At 43.1% G+C, this 18,944-nt stretch overlaps 1 protein-coding gene across 5 annotated transcripts in view; it reads left to right on the top strand.

Annotated features, from left to right (window-relative positions):
- The window catches only part of SCML2 (Scm polycomb group protein like 2), a 1,699,115-nt gene that overhangs the window by 1,643,084 nt on the left and 37,087 nt on the right, over positions 1-18,944 (top strand). The gene's annotated exons all lie outside the window — the stretch shown is intronic.

The following is an 18,944-nucleotide window of genomic DNA, read 5'->3' as shown; positions in this document are numbered from 1 at the left end:
TAAACTGCATTGTTTGTCACAGGTTTACTGCTGGGCATACACTGAGAACAATTATAGGGGTAATACCTCGACCGAATTGTCAGTTTCAGCATTTACTTATCGACAATGTCAACATGCTGCAACTATGTAATGGATACATATTAGTATCTATTAGTTGTGGTGTGTCCCTTCTCTAGGTGGATCGAGGCAGGTCTGTTTAAACACCCATATGCCACTTGTGCAGCAAGATTTTTAGTGCGCAAAATTAACCAAGGATGGGGTGTGTGTGAAATGCTGAGGTCTGACAATGGGCACATTTTGTTAATGAACTCTTTGAACAAATAGGGCTTCTATTGAGTATAAAACATATGTTTTCTTCTGCCTCTCACCCGCAAGTGAATGAGATATGTGAGAGACTCAACAACCTCCTTAAAGAAAGGATTTCCAAGATTAAATTTACTTTGAAGAAGGGATGGCTAGATTGCCCACCTTTAGCCTTATATCCCCTTGGAACCAGCCAGGATCAGACTATCACCTAAGCCCTCATGAACTAGTGACAGAGCGGCATATGAGAACACCACTTACGCCTCCATCTAGGAGTAGAAGTGATGCCCAGAGTGTAGGTAAAACCTTAGGTGATTAAATGCATGACTATTTGAGATGTATGACCTCTAGCATGTCTTTCATTTCAGATCAAGTCAAGCGCAAGGGGGGTTGGTCCCAGAACACATAAGAAGACAATTCAACAACCAACCCAATTAAATTACTATCGGCACCCAAGTTATATGTTGGAGACCTACTCTAATCAAGAATTTTACTAGAAAGTGGCATGAGCCAAGTTTTAATGGTCCCTTTCGTATTGAGAATATTGTCCCTTCAGATGTGAAGGTCCAATGGAGACGAGTTTGGCTGCACCTGGGTGATGTAAAGGCCCATAAAGGTGAGACCCGCCCTCTAGAAAGTGAAGACTTCCAGAGAATTTCACTAGGCTGAAAATGAACTTTTATAAATACACATTGAAGCAGAGTTATGCCTAAATGTCAGTTCTTGATTAGAAATTGGAAACATGATCAGTATCCAGATTCATTTTGTGGAGAATACCCGTTTTAAACAGTTAATCATATGGTACTTACTGATAGTGATGTTCATCGACTTTTGCTTGCAGTCTTTGTGTTTATACTTCAAACGTACCCTGCTCTTGTGAGAAGTAACGTTGATGTTCGGACTTTATTACAGGATTCATAAAATGAGCCAGTAATAAGGAGGCTTCTGATTTCCATCATCCAGCAGATTTTGCAGTTACAAGTATAAAAGAATTTGATGATTATATTAACAATTGTTAAAGAGTAAAATGGCATGGTTCTAGGAGAAGAACAAGTGAAACGAGTAGTAGGATGGCGCAAAAGATGGATGCCTAAGTTCTTATGCATAATATATGCTTGGATGGTGGTTCTCTGTCTTTCTGTTCCTCATCTTACACTGTCTCTATAATGTTAGTACTTCTACTGAATGAGAGGACACTATGGTTCTCCCCCCCATGGGATCTACTTTTGATTTGCTTCATGATTATTACACAACGTTTGGGAGACACAAAAGAGATGCAGAGGAAGATAGTGAGGGGATAAATACCTATCTAGATAATGCAGCACACTTGGGGAAGAACATGTGGTATCAGCACATAAGAAAAGTGGGAGAAAGAACACCTCAGGAGAGTGGCTACATCTGCTCTCTCATACCCTGTGCCATGAATACAGTACAAACTTTCATCGCCAGTGAAGTCCCAGAACACAATGCTAGGTGCCTCAGCCATCTTGCAGCATGTATGACCAGAGGACAATTTCAAGGATGTTAGGCCACTTTACACAATGGCGATCAAAATGATTGTTTACTTAGCAGGATGACTATATTAAGACCACACAGATGGAAAAGGAACTGTTACACTCACCTGGTATCTATGGGGACGCCACCCAGCCAGTTGGTCGCTGGTATCCTTCTCAGTGATTCCCTGGTATGGTTCTCGGTGGAAGTTCTGCCTGGAAATACAGGAGGACTGTGTTTAGGACTGGCCGACCAAGGTAAATTTTCCCCCACCTCCCTTTTGACTTCAGCCCCTCTGGGCCCTCTTCTCACCTTGTTGTAGAAGTTGGCGTGCTCTCCGTCCTGCTTTCTGGGCAGGGGCGCATTGTCTTTCAGGTAGGTCTTATTGCTGTTTATTGAGTTGTTATTCTTGCATGCCTTTCTCTGTTTGATGGTGTCTCATTTTCTTTTTATCTCCCTTAGATGTGCAGAGCGTCCGTGTGGCGAACTGGCTAAGCTGGGCCTCGCCGGTAAATGATGGTGCACAATAAGCGCTATGATGTGGTAAGTAAGCGCTTTGCGCTGTGATGGCTTGTCTTCGCTGACCTGTGTTTTCTCCCATTTTCGTAGGTCGCGGTGTGCTCCCAGCACGTATGGATTCCCGGAGCGATGCCGGCCGAAAGGCAATCAGCCAGGTAAGTCTTTTAAGCAATTAGTGGTTGAAATGTCTCCAGTACCTCCTTTAATGATGTATTTTCTTCCTTTTTCAGGTCCTTTGGTACGGGAGGAGCGCAGATCCAATGGAGCTACCCAGTAGCTGGGAGCAGTGAAGGTTGGAGTTCGCAGGTAAGATGCTGCTGCTAACAATGTTCTTTTGTCTTTCTGCAGGTTCTGATTCCCCAGGCTCGTGAGTAAGCTGGACACGGTGAGCATCACGTTGCGAGCTGCAAAGTAACGCGAAGCGTGTTGTCTTGTTCGGGTGTGGTTTAAATAGCCTCTGCAAAGTAGTCCAGGTAAAGTAGTCCCTAGGTCACCACACCCAAAACACTATACCGCATAGCTTGGTTCTTAGGAATCAAGCTATGTGGATGCCTCCATGTTGGATGAAAGCCTAAATAAAGTAGTTGCCTGAGCAGATGTCTTTCACTGTGTATGAGCCTGGCGCCAAAGCTCCAGGACTGGCCCCAAGAGGGCCTGAGATGTGGATGCCAGGCCTTATTTGAGATCCGAGCCCTGATTCCATCTGGCCAATGGGCTTGCCAGTGGGTATCAGGGCTGAGGGTCGTGACAGGAACCTGGATGGAAAAGCAAGATGCCGGTGTATCCTGTAAAAGGACAGGATGTGGTGGTCATTGAAGAGATGAAGAAAATGAATCGTCCCAATGTGACGGAAATAGCTTGATCACCTGGATGTTGGGAGCGAACTCAAGTCTTAGTCTATGGACGAGTGAAATCCAAGAAGGTATGGGAAGAAGGACAGAAGGACTGATGTCCTGTGAAGCTCATCTACTGAAGCCAGAATATGTACAAGAGGTACAGAGAGTAAACAATGGGTTTTTGAAGTCATGGGCTAAGCATGCCAAATTGCTGACATGATTAGAAGATGAATCAGTCCCCATGGCTGTAATCCCATTGGCTAATGTGACATTGTGCTTCCAGAGACATGGAAAGAATCATGTGGGAGATGACAAGGACTACAGAACTATGTCGACATTTCCAGGATGGAAGAAGATACAGCCATCCTGATGGATCGATATTGGGCTTGTGGATCTAGGGCTTACATGAAGCTGCACAAGGATTGGGATGAAGTATGTTCCTTGGTGCTCATTCATGTTCCAGCATTAGTGATTCCTCAGAGTGACCTAAACATTGGAGAAATTCCAAAAGCAAATGCCAATTGGAGAAAGAGAAGATTTCTTGAATTTCCCAATTGAACCAGAAGAGAGAATTACTTCTCAGGCGAAATCAATAGAGGCATATGATGCCATTCCTTATGAACATAGGTTGTTCAGCAAGACTGCTTCAATATTTAAAACTATCTTCATGCCTGGGATCCAAACAATGGTCAACACCAAATGTTTGCAGATTATGAGATGGGAGCTTCCGCAGACAATCAATACCACCATAAAGGGATTCAATGCTATCAAGGAAGAGTTGAGGGCCATACGACTAATGACCTTGCAGAACAGATATGTCCTTGACAAGATCACAGCGATGGAAGGAGGAGTTTGCGCCAAAATCGGGCCTTCATGTTGCACATTTATACCTTCTCATGATGACGAGAATGGGACCTTGACAGAGGCCATAACGTTTTAAAAAACCTGCATAACACGATGGAAGTCGAGGCAGATGACATTACGGATGACAGTTGGTTTGGTTCTATATTCTCGTGGATTTCACAGTGGTAAGCAAACATATTCAAGATTCTTGGAGCAATATTGGCAATGGTAATGTTTGGATTCTGTGTGATAAGTATAATAATTTCCCAATACAACAAAGAAAGCGGTAGGAATGAAGATCATGATCGATGTCAAATTTGAATCAATGGATAAAGATGTCAGAAAATACATAGCAGCCAGCATTGTAGCACCTGAAGGAACGAAGTTCCAGTATCCAAAGAATCATAGGAAATATGTGGGACGATGGGTCTACTGTAATCCAAATGGACAGTGCAACTATATGACCTGGAGTGTAGATGAGCATGTTAAGTCAGCCGGCACCCTGAGGGGGGTGATAAAGATCTGGACTCTGAAGAAGCACTTAAAGAGAAAATATCAAAAAAGTGGAAACCATTGAAGAGGTAGTTGAGGACTCAACCAGAGGGGGGAATGTAGAGGAGCAGCTGCATGTCCCTGCAGGAAATCCCACCCCCTACCTCCTATATGTTGGAAGTCTGAGACTGTGCCATGTTTGACACCAGCAGTTGTGCAAATACTGCAGCAAATCTTTGAAAAAAGGTATTCACTGAGGAAACCCTATCGAATGTATCCCCGAAGAGATGAAAATCTGAGGGAGGAACACCCTGAAGGAATATGAAAAGGAGTAAAAGAGAAGCTAGTGACGCCACAAGAAACAAGCGACACCCTGAGAATACTGGCTGAAGAGAATGCATAGACCTTACAGAACCTTATGACATTAAGAAATGATTCAACTTTAATGTGCAAGAAGAAGATTGCATGTGTGCGAAGTGCTACAGAAAATCAACCGTTCAATAATTGTACAGATGCTGAAATGCAAGTAGACAAAGTCATCATAGAAGCTGGCTATATGTAGTGAATAGACTACAGGGCAAGCCGCCATTGTATAGAAGCTGGGCATCGGTGTCATGAATTTTAGTAAGCCAGAACCCATGGTGAGGAAAGACCAAGAATTGTGTCGCAGCAAAAATAAGCTGAAATTGTGGAAGTGCCTGGCGAGGCTGTCTGGCTTGGCATCAAAACAGAAGCAGCCACCGTCAGTTATCTATTCTTGAAAGCAATAAACGTTAGAAGGATGAATCATCCCTTATTAAGGGGCAAAGAAAGAACAACAAGAGTGGCAAGTTTTATTCATTTAAGACATTTAAATGCTGCACAATAGACCAAATCATGGTCTCCTGTCACGTGAGCCAAGGATGGAAATAGAGTTTAGCTTGGAGTCCTAGAACATCGATAGTGAGAGCCTGAACTCTCATATATTCTCAAAAACAAGGATACTTTGCAAGGCTAATTGGGTGTAGAGGTAAAGTCCACCTCCTGGCACCTGGGTTTGAGCTTACATGCTGCTAAGTGAACCGAATGTTCCAGACATAGCACAAGTGTGTCAGCCAATTGTAGAGGGCTGTATAACTAAGGGCCTTATAGTTTTAGAACCAATGATAAACCGTGTAATTAATAGTGTTGAAAATGACATGTTTTAGAGGTAGGCATAAGTGGTCCACCTGACACTAGGGCAGCTAATCCCAATCCTAGTCCTTATGGAATGTATACTTAGATGTTCCCCTTGAACCAATTATAATAGCTTATACGTTTTTCTTATTTGCTACGTAGGATGACGTCACCTGTAACAAATGTTTAGTATAAAGTCAATGTTTCGTGAGAAAATTGACGAGAGCTGGGCGAATGTCCATTTGTTTCCGTTGTAACCTCCCTGTTTTAGATAATTGTTCATAAAACAGCAACCTTTGCCATCTTCCTGAGTTGGTTTGATTATTTGGACTTAGTTATTCTGTGATCCCATCCATTGCATGCACGTTGCTAAAGAACCATAAGTTCAAGGGGGTCGAATCCAACCTCTCCCCAGTAAAGTACAGGATGTACATGACTGGGGGACTCCCACTACTCAAACCCAGGTGAGAGATTGTTTGGGCCTCACTGGGTATTACCGAAACCTCATGGCAGACTATGGCACCATAGCTGCCCCTCTGACATCGCCCAAGCAACCGAGGAAGGTTAATTGGACTAAAGACTGTCAGAGGGCCTTTGTTGGCTTGAAGGAAAGTCTGTGTAGGGCACCTGTGTTGTGTGCTCCTGATAACAGCAAACCCTTTATTGTTCAAAGTGAGGCCTGTGACACCGGAATTGGAGCTGTCTTGTCCCATTTAGATGACAAATGGAGGGAACATTCTATCATCTTCATCAGTAGGCAACTCAAAGGTAGAGAACTTAGGTGGGCTACTGTTGCAAAGGAATGTTTCAGTATCGTTTGGACACTTAGGCATTTGAGGCCTTACCTTACTGGGTCTACCTTCAAGGTCCAAACTGACCATAAGCCCTTAAAATGGCTTATGCAGATGAAGGGTGAAAATCCCAAACAGCTCAGGTGGTCCATTAGCCTGCAAGAGCTAAACTTCACTATTGCGCATAGACCATAGAAGAGTCATGATTATGCAGATGACCTTTCCAGAAGATATATTGACATCTGGGTTAAAGGAATGGTTCGCCCAAAAAAATTTATTTCAAAAATAGATAGGCAATATAAAAAAAAGATGATTGGCATTTTTTTTTTCTCAAAGTCCCTATGTAAAATTTTGAACAATTCAAGCTCAAAGATAGCACATGGGGGCATCCATTTTGTGAAATGGATGCCTGCCGCCGTGCTCGCTTTGGCTTTTGCGGCACTAATGAAGGAAAAGCCAGCCAGCTGTAGTAAACAAAAGCTACCACTGGGTGGCTTTTCCTTCATTGGTGCTGTACGCGGAGGACGGGGACCGGAGACTACAGGCAGAAAAGCTGCAGCTGCATCTCGGTAAGTGCTATTTTTTTAATAAAAATAAACACTAGCTGCGTTTTTTTTTCTAAGTTTTCCAGGCTGGAGGAGCCCGGAAAACTTAGAAATAAAGCCGCAGCTTTAAAAACGTTGTATTTATGTTTGCGGTATCTTTTGAAGCGACCACAAACATAAATACAACGTTATTGTGTTTGAAAATGCTGCGGTTTTTCTTTCCAAGTTTCTCAGGCCCCTCCGGCTCGGACTTAACTTAAGTCTCCCAGAAGAACCAATCCCAGGTTTGCCTTCAAAAGAGCAAAAAATGTATGCAACCGAATTGTTCACTCTAATTTCAAAAAACCACCAACTCGAAAGAATCACAGTTGGTAATTTCATTTAGAGCATGTACAGCATGTAAATTCACTGCATAGAGTGTCCCTCTGGTCTGCGTTATGTTGTCCAGACCAGCGGTGCAGTTCACATTAGAATTTCTGAACACCAATCTAAAATTAGGTGCAAAACTTTGAGTGCACCCCTTGTAAACCATTATGTAAAATTCCAACATACTGTGAATATCATTTCCTGGTGGATTTTAGATGTCGTCAAAAACTCTACGAATGTTTCTTGCAGTCTGTTACAGAAGGAAGCTAGATGGATTCATAGACTGGCAACACATACTACTGGACTGAACAAGGAATACTTCCCCTTGCTTTAATAATTCAACATAATACAGGAACAAGTTAAAGCATTGCCCCTTCTCCGTGCCACCATATCAACTAATAATAGGACAAATGCCTTCAATGTCAAATTGGCCAGCCACATTGAAGTTGGCCACATACTTAATGCAAGAGGAAACACAATTTTTGCATGTTTTTCTCTTTTTCCAGCAACATTGGTTGGAATTGGGATTATTACCCCACCTGGGTTGCTCTGCATTCACACAGGTGTACTATTAGAGTAATGGACACTAAGAAACATGTTCCCCTTAATATTAATCTCAATCAACTATTGATGAAAAATGTTTTGAATATAATGAGGCTCGCACTTCCAACCCTTTTTCACCAAAAATGTTTTAAACGTACCGAGCATTATTAAATAATCGCCCCATCAAGGAAGGGGTCTGCAATTTAAATCAATTTCGGCAACACTTCAGGAAACCTTATGTTTGCCTACTATGTGCTATTTTAAGGGTTTACCAAGTTAAACAAAGGCACGTTTCGACTTCAAAAGTTAACACAGGGTTTGGAAATGCAGCTCGTAGCCAAAAAGCGATGACGTCATCAAGCACGTCTTCTGACAAGGAGGCACATTTCACCTGGCCCACTCCTTGACCTTCACGTCTTCCAGAGTTCATTTGCCCATGACATCGAGCTGAAAAGGTGAACGGGAGATTGAAACGAACGCCGACTGTGCGAAGGTAAAGAGGGCTTAGTCGTACTGCAGCTCTCCCTTCCAAGTTCGCCTTGCAAAGAGCATCCCAAATTACGTATTACATATTAATTTTTCTATGCAGCCGCACAGCGTGGAAACACGACCTGGCTACCTAGATTCAGGTAGGCAGACACCATTTAGTTTGTCTTTTTAACTAAAGATGCAAAGCATTGTGCTTTCCCACAAGAGCACTCGTTTTTTCATGCCGGATTTCTGAATATTTTCTAACTTTCCGAATAATTTCCAACTTAGAAACACGCTTAGATTCTGCCTGTTTTCAGAATATTTTCAAATTTAGAAATATTCTTGAATGTTTTACATTTTAGCATCTAGAAACTCAGGCCGCTTCTTAATGCTACTGTGGTCCATGCACAGGCATGCCGGTTTCTCATAATAGGGTCCAGTCATACAGCCAAATCAAGAAAACTAGCCTTTGCTGACTAGCAAACCCCCCTCCCCCGTTTCAGCCTTGTACTAGTGAAAGACAAGTCTCCGCTCACTGTTTCATCCACAAAGGCACTGCCCTCTCCTTGAATATATTTTTTTGCATCTGTAAAGCCTAAATTAATGGAATTGTTCATGCCATCATTGTTTATACCATCACCTTAATCCCAAGCCTCATAAAGCTTTATTTCTCACAAACAACAATATTTCGATTATTGTATGTGATTTCAAATAACCATTTTGACATTAGGTTTAAATACCTTCTGCCTACAGATCTGCAAGGCCAGTTGAGCTGTCCTTTTGGCCTCTGCTCCACAATGGCACTGTGCCAACGAGGTTACCTTCGATTTGTCCCAATTTGTCCTGCTCATCAAATACGGTTAAGACTATTACAAGGGACTTCAAATAATTAGACAAGCAAATAATGAATAAATGCAACAAAAAAAAGCCTAACATTCTGAACGCAATCATTGTACATTTCCCTGTGTCTGCTTCCCCCTACGGTCCTGTTGTAATCCGCCCTGAGGAAGGCTTCTTTGACATTTTCGGCCAGCGGGTGGCTTTGTTGCCGAAACGTGTATAGATGTCTGATTAATCTAGACCTCTTGTGAACTATATCGTGATTTATACGCACACATAGGCAGACCTGCAGTTATCCAGAAAGCCAATTCATAAACCAGTAACAAATGGCACTTCAGGATGTATTCTAGTAATTAATTTCCGTTTCTTGTTTCATACTCCAAATTGATTTTATTTCATTGTCTCTTTTTTAAAACCCATTCGTTTTTTGACCTCATATTAACTTTTTTATTTATTTAACATCATCTTTCCCTTTCTACACATTTTTCTATATATGTTGTTTGCAAAGTTTTTGCTGTTTCTCATTTTTGGATTTTTGTAAAAAAAAAATCTTTTCTTTCTTTTCCAAGTGTTATATCTAAATAAAATTTGAAATTCTTTTAAAAAACATTCAGTGTGATCATATGATTGCATCCAGAGTGTTAGTGGCTAAAAATGTTTTTGAAGTGACATCTAAGAAGATAAGATGCATTTATTTAAATAATTTTGAATTAATATCACCTACAGCAGCATGGACTTCTATGTTATGTTTTTAGTTCAATGTCCCAATGCACAGCTGCCCCTCAGGGACTCTCCCCCTTCCTTTTGTATGGGTAGAAGTGAATAGCCTGAATGCATATGAGCCAGATTGGCTGGCTGCCTGCCTTAATGCCCTTCTGTGTGATTGGCTGACAGAGCCTGGCTCAGGCAGAGTGATTGAGGGACAGATTTGAATGTCTGGGGACCTTACACTTACCAATTTGTTCAGAAGCTCATCCTTGAAGTACAGCTGGAAGACGAAGAATTGCTGCTGCATTTCCTTCAATGAAACCTAAAAGTTGTCTAGTGTGTCGAGGACTGATCCGAGAGAGGACGTGGCAAGGAGACCGCTCCCCGAGCTACGAGGGACCATTGTGAAAACCTGCTGTTCTTCATCGAAGTACCCTGGAAGCCAGTCCTAAAAGGCTGTCGACTGGAGAAGGGGTCTGCCGAGAATCCCGAAAAGTAGCGCCGGGACATCAAGGCCATCGAAGTCCATTGCCGTCGACCGGGGTTCGGAAAATTTCTGTGATTGCTGGAAGCCAGTTGAGTCGTGTCGCCCAGAAGCGGGGACAGATTTATGCCAGGCTTCACAACGACCGGAGCCGTGAAAGCCCCACCTTTGCCTAAGAACATTTAACGGAGGGCTCCCTTGCCATCGCCATCAACCACTTTGTCCCGCCGGAGAAAGTCTAGGTCGCCGGCTACCGAGGAAAGTCTGCCGGTGGGTTTCCCGCCACCCGAAGCCCACAAAGAGGTCCCGAGGACACTGACGGAGTCCCGATCGCCGAAGCTATACCAAGGAACATGCTGTGGCTGCAGCATCGACAGGCCGGAGGACAGCTGAAGCACCTCCCAACACTGGACGCCTGCTGCCAGGCCAACATCCATCACAAGTCTTCTTTGCGGCACCTGACACTTTGCATCGAGGTGGACTGCATGCCTCATCTTCCCAGGACTTCCACGAACGATCGTCAAAGAGCACCATGAAGATCGAGCATACAAATCATGCAGTAAGGTGTATCAACATTGATCATAGGTAGGAAGGCAAGTTAGGGTAAACAATGGCAGAATGCTTTCTTTAGCTAATAAGACACAATTGTGAATGAGGACCCTCCCACCTAGGCAACCTGTAATATAGGTATTAACAAGCCCAGTCCATTAATGTTAAATAAGTCTTGCTTCCTGGTCAAAAAGTCCAACCACCCCAATGTACCTGAGATAGAAGAGTTTCCAGCAAAAAATATTGTACACGTATGTGTTGTACATTTGCAGTATATATGTACAAGACAAAAGTAGTTAGTTGTTGGCTCAGGCATATTACATTCAAGAAGAATCAGATGTTGGCTGAGGTGTAACATACAATGTAGTCGGATGTTGGCTAAGGCATATTCTTACATTCAGTGCAAGCGGGAAGCAATTAGCTGTTTTGCAAAACGACAACTAAGCTAAGATTGCACACAATACAATTACACTCTCAATGTGGTGGGCAAATTATGTGTTATAGATAAATAGATGGAATAAAAAACAAAAATGTATCAGGCATGTGTACAACTTGTGTATTATCCATGAGTAGCAGGATTAGTTCTATATAGTATAGATCAGAGTTACATTAGACATGGGTATGAGAGAAAGCAAAAAAAGATTTATGCAAGAGGCTCAGTTGAAGAAAAAATTCCATTGTATGGAAACGTTAAGCCCTTTCTTGACAGAGTCTTAGCAATATATCAATTTTTGCTCTCACTTGCACAGCATGAGGTCGCGGTCGCCTCCTCGCATAGGATTTCTAACTGTAGTATAAACAAAAACAGATCTGTGTAATTATTTCATTGCCTTAAAGTGAACCACCATACATATAACAAGCCACAAGGGCATTTGATCGCATACACTGACCATTTGGTCTTACAATTAGTAAAAGTGTTGAATTTCCATGTTGTCTCATTAAGATCGATGTTTTTCATGTCTTCGGTAAAGCAACAGATGGTACAGGTGACGCATCTGTAATGACTCTGGACTGGAGGTAAATTCCATCAGGTGGTTTGGGTACTAACTGGTTGTTTGGGTTCCTCATAGGAGTCGACGAGGCGATCTTTGAGATTTCTACTGCGTTTGAAAGCAAAACATGGTTTCACTGGTTTGAAAGTGTCTGTTTGGATGGTATCCCAGTTATGTAGTATCGAACTTCGTAGAGCGACACGCAATGTAGTATCTCCCTCTAGTTATGCCATTAGGGCCAAGGCCATTCAAAATTACTACAGCAAATGACTACCGGTATAGGTATTCGGTACAGGGCCCCCTTTGGCTGGATCTGGTGCACACATCTTATACTAATAATACCACCATGTTTTGGAAAATTATTAATGGAAATCAATCGGTAGTTAGAGACATTAATGGAGTTTCTGAACAGGCCTGGAGTGATCATGTTGACCATTCTCTTGGGGGAGGTGAAATGCCCCCCTCGGAGGTAGATTTCATCTCTGTCGATTGGAAATACTTGAGCAGTATTAGGGACATTCAGAGATTTATTATTGCCAGTAAGCAGACAAGAGTCAAAGTTCGCCTGCACCAACTTGGTGGAATGACTGGTTGGCTTTCCACCGGAAGGGGATTAAGTAAGGGTGCATCTTAGCCCCTATGTTGTTTAACCTTTATTTATCTATTCTTGATGAGGCCATCAGTAATCATGTGACTATACCGCCCACACTAGGAGATACTCCCATCCAATGGATGGGTTATGCTGATGAACATGTGCTCCTTGATCTCACCACGGGAGGGCTAATATCTTTGTTAAGCTCCTCACATGCATATGCTAAAGCAGATTCCCTTCGAGTGAATACTGCAAAAACAAAGGTTATGATCTTTTGTCCTCCTCATAAGAAGAGACAGAGTGAACTGGCACATGAAGGGGGGCGTATTTGAGGTGTGTGATAAATCTACTGTAGAACACTTAGATAATGTGCAATCAGGCTCTGGCTCTGTTAATATCAGGTTAATCAGCTCCATAAAGGGTTAATTCTAACTTTCAGGCGAAGGAAATAATAGACAGGTCTAATAACCAATCACTGTCGATCATTCAAGTGACTACAACTCTTTTTGTTTCCCTGTGGTTGCTAGGAGACCAAGGGTCTGGAAATCCAAAACGACAGTTACGAATGGGCTTACTGAGAGCCTTTGAAGCAGCAGAAGTTAAAACTAATACAAAAAGAAGTCAAGTTGCGCCGTTGCACTTATTCCAAGTTATTTAACTCTTTTGTTGAATCGATCTACTCAATCGCTGTTTATTTAAAGTTTGCTGTGGCCAGTTTCAGAAATTGACGTGACGCTGTAAGAGGAGAGGGAAAGAGAGCCCGTCACCTCCTACCTGATAAAGAGTGACTGATGACCCCTCTGTAACCTCCCAGTCGAGGACAAGGTTATTATCAAAGCTCCTGAAACGCTTGATCAGAGGATCGCAACATCTGAAGGTGAGAGGGAGAGCAGCGCGGAGTTCAGGACTCGCAGCTCGGCCAAGATCACACTCGAGGGGCGGAGGTCAGTCGGAGCTGCTGTGACACGATCGTCAGCTGAAGGGGGGGTGGAGACCTCTCGGTACGCTGATCGTACTAACAGCTGATTAGAGGACTACGGGAAGGAAACTCTACGCAAACAGAACCCGACTGAGAAAAGTAAAGTAAACAAAAGGTACGTGCGAGCCAGAGAGAGAGGGAAAAGTAAAGTGAAGAAGAGACGTGAAAGTGCAAGTCGGTTTTAAGCACCAGAGTCTAGTGATATAAGTTGAAGAGTGATTGAACAGAATCCAAGAGAGACAGATTGATTTATTGAGAGGAGAAAAGAAGAATACTACGAGCTGGTGTTAGAAGTTAATTATTAAAGAAATAATTAAACAACATGCTACATAAAGAGGAAATAGAGACCAAGTAATTATAAAGATTGAAGAAAAGCCAAAGAGAGGATAATGTGAATGAGAATAAACTGTAAGAACTGTAATCTACAGGTACAGAGACTGTATAACCGAAATTGACGAAGACTTGAATAGAACGTAATAACAAGAGGAGTCATTTGAAACTTGAGGAGATCTGAGATAAGAGACTGTAACAAAAAGACTTTGAGAAAGTGAGAAAACGTGTTAGAGACTTACCTGAAAGATCCAAGTGCGTTGCCTGAAACTGCTTCAAGTCCAGGTCGTCTGAAGAGATGAAAATGTATCTTTTCCTAAGAGAAAAAAAATAATCAAAGAAAGTTATATTGAATAAAAGTTGTTTCTGAAACAAAATAACACCTACTTTTCGTCTCAGTGTACTTATTTAATATCATACAGAGAATACCCGTTACAAGGTGGCTTCCAATTATAAATACTTGGGCATTAATACTAACTCCAAATAACGGGGTGCCATCCATCTTGAAAGTATTACGTTCAAAGTTTGCCAGTTGGCGTGTACAATAGGGGCATTTTCCCACACACAGGGCAGGGGGCTATTCCATTGGAGCGCTGTACAAAAGATATCAGGCCAGAATCTTGCCCCTTGTATTATATGGAGCTGAGATTTGGGCAAATGGGATCTCGCCTGAGTTGACTAAATTGAAATCCTTGCTTTTGAGGAGACTTCTGCGCCTTCCCGTTTGCTCTTCCCTAGAATCAATTTATTTGGAACTCAATATTGGGCCTATTCTTGTGCGCTATCATCTTTATGCACTGGTTACATACTGGAAGCTTGCTCATGCTCAGGAGGCTTCGCTGAACAAGTTAATGTTTGGAGTGCTGCAGACCTGTGCATGCTTCATGTCCTCTAGTTGTATAAGGAACATTGGGCATGCGGCTGAACGATGTGAGCATATGGCCCTTTAGGAACAGGCATGCAATGGATGGGATTGCAGAGTAATTCTGAGTCCAAATAATCGAACCAACTCAGGAAGATGGCAAAGATACTGTTTTATTTACAATTATCTAAAACAGGGAGGTTACAACGGACATTTGATCAGGATCTCGACGATTTTCTCATAAAAATATCCTGATATGCAAATAATACGTCAGAAGTGACGTCATACTACATGGCAAATAGAAAACCTATCAAAGGCTGTGATAGGCTTAAGGAGAACATCTAAGTATACATTGCATAGGGCCTAGGATTGTGATTGGCTGCTTACAGTCAGGTGGACAACTTATGCCTACCTCTAAAAACATGTAATCTTTAAGACTATTAAGTACACAGTTTATCATTGGTCTTCACACTATAAGGCCCTTAGTTATAGGGCTCTCTACAATTGGTTGGCACGCTCGTGCCATGTCTGGAACATTCGGTTCACTTAGCAACATGTAAGCTCAGACCCAGGTGCCAGGAGGTGGACTTGACTTTACCTCCCCACCCAATTAGCCCAACATCTATCATCACCCATGCCTTCTGCCATGAAGATTGTCTTTGAACTTGGCCTTGCAAAGTATCCTTGTCTGTGGGAATATATGGGAGTGCAGGCTCTCATTATTGTTGTTCTAGGACGCCAAGCACAACTCTATTTCCATCCTTGGCTCACGTGACAGGAGACCATGATATAGCATCTAAATGTCTTAAATGAATAAAATGTGGTACCCTTGGTGTTCTTTCTTTGCACCTTAACAAGGGATGATTCATCCTTTTGCACAGTCGCTGCTTTCAAGAATAGATAACAGACCTTGGCTGCTTCAGTTTTGATACCAGGCCAGACAGCCTCCCTAAGCACTTCCACAATCTCCGCTTATTCTTGCTGCAACACCATTCTCTGCCTTTCCTCTCCATGGGTCCGGGCATACTAAATTCATGACACCGATGTGCAGCTCCTATACAATGCCAGCTGTGCCTGCAGTCCAATCACTACATATAGCCAGCTTCTGTGATGGCTTAGTCTACTCGCGTTTCAGCGTCTGTCCAGTTATTGAACGGTTAATTTTCTGCAGCACTTGGCATATGAAAGTTTACTTGATTCATATCTTCATCATCAGTTTCTGTAAGATCCATGCATTCTCTTCAGCCAGTGTTCTCGAGCCATCACACATGTCTCTTGTGACGCCACTAGCTTCTCTCTTCGTCATTTTATTATTCCTTCAGGGAGTTCCTCCCTCAGATTATCATCTCTTCGGGGATACAATTGATAGGGTTTTCTCAGTGGATACCTTCTTTCAAATATCCGCTGCAGTATTGGCACAACTGCTGGTGTCAAACATGGTACAATCTCATGTTTCCAACATATAGTAGGTAAGGGGTGGGATTTCCTGCATAGGCATGTAACTGCTCCTATACGGGTGGCTTAGCTTAGCTTCAGGAAACTTGTTGGCCGGTTTATGGTCATAAAACCGAAATTAGAAATCTCGAAAAAAAAACACGAAAAAAAAGGCCGAAAAAAAATATCGAATTTTTTTTTGACATATTTTTTTCAAAATGGGGGGGTTCCCCCCAACCCCCCCTTTTTTCTATTTTTTTTTTATTTAACCCTTTTTTTTACTTACCTGACCCAAAAAATACATATATATATAAAAAAATAATAAATTCGATATTTTTTTTTTCAGCCTTTTTTTTCGAGATTTTTGTTATTCGGGATTTTTTTTTCGGCCTTTTGACCGACCACCTTGTTGGCCATGTCTCTTAGCCAGTATAACATGACAATGAAGAGAATTCTTTGCTCACAGAGTAAAGTATTTCTGCTGAATTCATTGCGTATATTAAGTCTTGTGGAGATCCCCCACCCTATATTCAGCATTTTTTGGGGAACTCCTTGATTTGGGACTATCTTTGAATCAAATTCAATGTGGCCGAGATGTTGGAGATAGTGGGCGCTTGGAGTAAGATTCCTAGAAACAATCGCCAATGCCGCTTGTGCAGCGAAGTGACGTTGGAAACTGAGAAGCATCTTCTGACCGAGTGCACGTCTGTTGGGATGCTTCGCACACTGGCGCTACATTCTGCAGGCATATAGGAGAACATTGGTGGTGAAGAACTTTGGAATGTCTACATGAGTGGTCCCACAAAGCATGTATTGTCTTCCCCACAATCTTATGAAAAATGATTTGTCAGGTGTTGGCCATTTCGGCTTGCTGAGATAGGTCTATGAAGCCCTGATGTTGATCAAAATTTGTATGTTTGAGGGCTGTTTTGGGCAAAGGATGGCTTTTTAGTTTTGTTAGTTTTGGAAATGTGTAGCATTCAAAGTTTTCTTTTTGTAAACTATGTAATACTGTCAATAAATAAATAATCAGAAGTCCTGCGAAGCACCACCTCAGAATGCCCTATTCCTGGTATCCCACCTCAACACAATCTCGTGTCCAGCGACCCCTTCGGATGAGAGAGTGAAACCCATCCTGAGAAAGGTCCACCGGCTATCAACAGCCCCCTTTGCAACAGTCTGATCCATCAAGTACCTGCTGGGTATGATGTCCTCCTGCATCCTTCTAGTTCCCTTTTTCAGACCACATTTCAGGCACCTTCAGGAGTTTCTGGATGCCAGGTGGAAGCAAGTTACCGGCGCATGGAACAAGATCGCCCTCAATCGTGCATTCCGTTAGGCCCTGCAATGGTGGACAGTTCACCCGTATCTCTTGCGGGGTGCTCCCTTTCAGATTGCCGCGTTTCAGGCGACAGTCACTACTGACACATCTCTGGAGGGTTGGGAAGCCCACACAGGACATTCTTATGCTAGAGGCCTCTGGCTCCTGGAAGAGAAGGAGTTGCACATCAACATCCTGGAACTGCAGGCAATTTTTTTGGGCTCTCAAGACTTTTCAGACAACGCCACCACCATGTTTCACATCAGGAAGCAAGGCGGGATGTGCTCCCCCACTCCCTCTCTGGAGGTGCAGAATCTGTGGCACTGGGCATCGCTCAAGTTTCTCCCATTTCAACTGGGAGGTTGTTCAGAACACCATTGAGAATTCTCTCAGCCGAACTGCGGTCCTGCCATGAACGGGAGCTCCTGCAAGCACAAGTGTCTTGTTTCTTCGGAAAGTGGGGTCTCCCTCAAATCAACCTTTTTGTGACAGCCACCAATACCAAGTGTCAGAAGTTTGTGTTTGCCAGTCAATATCCTCAGCCGCAGAGTCTGAAGGAAGCCTTCTGATTCCCTTGGAAGGGCCTCTTCCTGTATGCATTTCCACTGATTCTGCAGTTGATCAGCACACTCAGACGATGACACTGCAAGATGATCCTCATTGCACTGGTGTGGCCCAGGCAGGTCTGGTACTCAGACCTTCTCCATCTGTCAGTGGTTCCAGCCATCAAACTGACTCCATTCCAGACTCTCTCTCCAGAGAAGGAGGGTCAATCCTGCAACACAACCTGGCCTCTCTGAGCCTCATGGCCTGGCTCCTGCAACCCAAAAATGTGGACTCTACTGCCTGCCTTTGGAATGTAGAAACATTCTAGCCAGGGCCCACTATACGCGTACTTGCTACATACACAACTGGAAGTGCTTTACAGTGTGCTGTCAGTCACAGAAGATTTCTCTGCTGCACTTAACGGCACCACAGTGTCTTCCTTACTTACGCTCACTTGCCAACTCTGATTTTGCGTATGCATGCATCAAGGTACACCTGGCTGCCATATCCAGGTACGCCCATGTCAAGGCACGCTCTCCCTGTCCGGCTCAATAAGGATCTCCTCACTGGCCTCTTCAAAACATTCCCTATGGTGAAACTCCTGCCCCTGCGTGGGAGTAAAATGTGGTACTGTTGAAATGGATGGGGCCTCCATTTGAACCTATGCATTGGGCCTCCTTGAAATTTCTGTCATGGAAGACTGTGTTGTTAGTGGCATTCACCTCGGCCAGGCGGGTTCGGGAAATGCAGGCTCTCTCCTGTAAGCCTCCATATTTGTCATTGCATTCAGCTAATGTGCTTCTGCTAACTCATCATTCCTTCATGCCAAAGGTCCCATCGGGCTTTCATCTAAACAAGCCTTTGACTCTCCCAGTTTTCTCTGCAAACCTTTCTTCACCTGCTGAAAGATCTTTGCATTCTCTGGATGTTGTGCGTGCCTTGATGTTCA

The sequence above is a fragment of the Ambystoma mexicanum genome, chromosome 7p, assembly GCF_040938575.1.
Source record: "Ambystoma mexicanum isolate Mex_15411 chromosome 7p, UKY_AmexF1_1, whole genome shotgun sequence".
NCBI classification, from domain to species: Eukaryota; Metazoa; Chordata; class Amphibia; order Caudata; family Ambystomatidae; genus Ambystoma; species Ambystoma mexicanum.
This window is presented reverse-complemented; position numbering and strand designations above follow the sequence as displayed.